The sequence below is a fragment of the Borostomias antarcticus genome (genome assembly GCF_949987555.1).
Source record: "Borostomias antarcticus genome assembly, chromosome: 27".
Lineage (NCBI taxonomy): Eukaryota > Metazoa > Chordata > Actinopteri > Stomiiformes > Stomiidae > Borostomias > Borostomias antarcticus.
In genome coordinates, this window is record NC_140260.1 from 656273 (window position 1) to 659703 (window position 3431).

General features: G+C 45.1%; 1 long non-coding RNA gene across 1 annotated transcript; it reads right to left on the reverse strand.

Annotated features, from left to right (window-relative positions):
• Positions 1-405: 405 nt before the first annotated feature.
• LOC311326376 lies at positions 406-2883 on the reverse strand. The gene is made up of 7 exons (XR_014631051.1): positions 2768-2883; positions 1608-1682; positions 1417-1530; positions 1178-1294; positions 974-1089; positions 784-872; positions 406-610 (listed from the first exon to the last, which is right to left on the reverse strand). It is a non-coding gene; the product is annotated as an uncharacterized lncRNA (long non-coding RNA).
• Between the last annotated feature and the right edge of the window lie 548 nt (positions 2884-3431).

Genomic DNA, 3431 nt, shown 5'->3' on the forward strand with positions numbered 1-3431 from the left:
CCTGCAGCTGGGCGGCCACCTACGCCATCGTAGCCTTTGGCATGGAGACCATCACTGCACCTTTAAGTTATCAAGAAAGGTAATGGTTTCAATTCACATCGGTCATGGAACAAAGACGATGTATTAAAAAATATTCAAAATATGAACCATTTCTTACGTGTTAGAACATTGAAGAGTGTCATACTCTTCAGTGGCTTCTTCCCCTTCTTCCCGTGCACACTGTAGGCGCTCCACACCGCATGTGTGGCTACAGCTGACAGCACCCGCCGGACTGTGTCCACCAAGTCTCTGCCACCAATGGCACCTAGGTATTGTGTCTGCAAAACAAAGACAGTCATTTACTGTACCCTTACCTGCACTGCAAAAATAAGACAAAGTTCCGCCCTGCAGACACTCACCATCTTCCTCTGATGTTCCCGGTCCTTCAACCTGGCCACAGAGACCTGCAGCTCCTCGTCCGTTTGGGCAGGGTTCAGTACATCCAGCACTTCTCCCTGGGCTCCAGACTCCACAGGCCGCGTGCTCTGGGCCAGTTCCCTCACAGTCCGTGCAAGCTCACGGAGTTGCTCCCGCATCTCTGAGAACTGCTGATGTACAGACCTCTGGAAATCTAGATAAACACAGATGTGGCTATAAGTACATTGACATAAAACTAAATGAAACTCAAAATATATCCCTGCATGCAACATGAAGTAGTCCCATACCAGCATCTGCAGAGCAGCATCGATTAGGTAGAGGGGTACATGGAGTCAATGGTGCCACAGCAGTACATGCCACTCTTACCTGGTCTGGCTGGGGTGCTGTATGATCTGGCTGGGGTGCTATACATGGGACTGGGCCCCGCTCGCCCACATGGGACAAGCTTGGAAAATCTGCAAGATGAGTAAAATGGTATTCAAAATAAATAAAAAATAGTCCAACTATCAGTGTGCAGTAGGCATAGACATTTCATTCTTAACACAAACATGCATACCTGGATTGTACAGCACACGTGGATTGTACTGGACCGCTGGCAGAGGCCTTTCAACTCCGGCACCTGGTCTTAGGCCTGCATAGTGGGGACCAATGGCTGCCCGGGGCTTGGAATATCTAGTGGAATATCAGTAAATTAGCTCAGATTACTCGATTTCAAAAGTACTACTCTTTTGGGACTGTTGAATGCACTTTAGTATATTACCTTCGTCACTGGAGTGATAGCATGTGTTGCGCCGTCTCTTTCGAACGTCTTGGCACTCGTCCATTGACGACTGCTGCTCAAAGACTTTTGCCATGAGCCTGGCACCTTCGTAATGATCTGTGTGCATAAAGTACCATAATCAATACATTTCAGACATCCTTTTTTCCTCAGAATAATGAGTCATGATCTTCCCCCCACCCCCATCAGTATTTTTTAATAGCTTAAAATGCAAACAGTACCAGTTGTGGACTTTGGGAAAACCCGGACTCTGTGGAGCGCCCAGCCAGGGTTAGGTTCCACACAGCTCTTTATCCGTTGGCTGACTCATTCATTGGCCAGGAACACATCTGCAACTGTGAGTGAAACCATTAGTAGCCGCTTCCCTGTACAATTGAAAAGTAGCACACCAAACACACAAACATGTTCTTACCCCATCCTTTTTGGAGAGCCAGGATACTGGGACAACCGACAGTGTCCTCCCCCAGAAACTCCACACTGCAATAGTCTGCCCAATAAACAAAAAAATATTAAGTTTATAAACACATAAGGACCCTATGGGAAAGTAGGCAGAGGGGAAGAAGCGACTAAAACAAAAATTCAACAAGTCATTACAGCCGATAAGTAATTAGTGACACGCCACTATTCTATTTTTTTGATTCTCTGCCGGCCCAGGACAGATGCGGTCAATGGCGGTCAATCAGTGTGGGAAACATGAAGTTAGTTTAGGCAGTAGCCACTGCAGTGCACAGATTAAATGTATAAGGCCCGTGAATCATACGTTACTACTCGCAGTTTTAACAGGAACGCCTGTTTTTGACTCGTGTACTCCAACAATACACACCCATACTACTAATGTGGCAAACAAAGCTGCCTCCATCTTTGTTTCGAGCTAACGTTATTGTCTATGGTAACCCGCGGTTACCTCGTGGGTGGCATTGTTCTCAGTCTCCTACTTTCCAGACAAATGGAAAATATATAAAGCATTATCTTGGCTTCGCCTTCACCTTTGCCTATGTAAAATTAGCCTAAGATTCGTGATGTCCTCAGAAAGCCTGACACGAGCGAGCTCCCAATGCGAGTCTCAAATTCAGCAGAGTCAAACAAACAAACAATTCACATGTGCAGCGGCCATTTTAGATTAGAACAGCTCAGACCGTTCGCTTGCTTATTTTTCTGCCAATGTTTGCGGCGAACACAAAGCCAGCAGTAACAGAAAAAATGTTTGCAATAGTTTGTCGGAGTATTTTCAATATTGTCTAAACGTTGGTCAAGTTCGGGCCTTGACTTAGCTAGCTAACACTAGGTAGCGTGCTAGCTAGCAATAGCTAACGTTAGCTAGCTAACACTAGGTAGCGTGCTAGCTAGCAATAACTAACGTTAGCTAGCTAACACTAGGTAGCGTGCTAGCTAGCACTAGCTAACGTTAGCTAGCTAGCATTGGGCTTCCAATTCCTGAACTTAGTTTAGCGTGCAGGTTATGAGTTACTTCTGTTTACTTAAATTATTACCGGTAAGTAAACAAATAAATAGCTAAACCAACAGTCAAATCAATGTAATTTGATGAGGAAAAAAACCCCGAGGTAAACTTACCAGAGATGAAGTGCGCACCACACTGTTTGTTAGTCCCCAATCTGCTCTCTTTATGGCTTTAAACCACAGCTTTCGGCGGTTCCTCTGAAAAGGGGGACATCTCGAGGGGATGCTGAAGAATCTGAGGCCATCATCTTGTTCTTTTCTGTTTGTACAGTTCACAGCACAGCAGCTTTGAGGCATAATTAGCTACACGAAACGGAGCTGCTGTGGCTAGCGAGTTCGTTCCTCGTTCGCTCGTTCCTTTTTCCCAAAGAGGCTGCGTGCGTGCGCACCCCGCTGTGACGTAGACGGCGAACCCATCTATAGGGAGGGAAAGTGATCTCATCGCCCCCTAGTGGAAGTGTTCCATAATGCCGAGAGAATGAATGGGATTTCTCGACACGTCTTTTGAAAAATGATATCTTGGTCGACACCGAAACGTTAGTTTTAATTAATGAAAAAGCATTAAATTTATAACAAACAGGGAAATATACAATCAATAACATTTCTAAGATGAGTTATTCACCTCAAAATACAGTACAATATGAAGGATATAAGCGAAAATTTAAAAAAAGAACAAAAGACAGGAGCAGTTTGGCAAAGAATCCTGCCTACTTCAACTGTGAACCAAGCAAGCAGTGACGTCACGGGATAGCCCGATTGCAATCCTATTGCTAGCCTA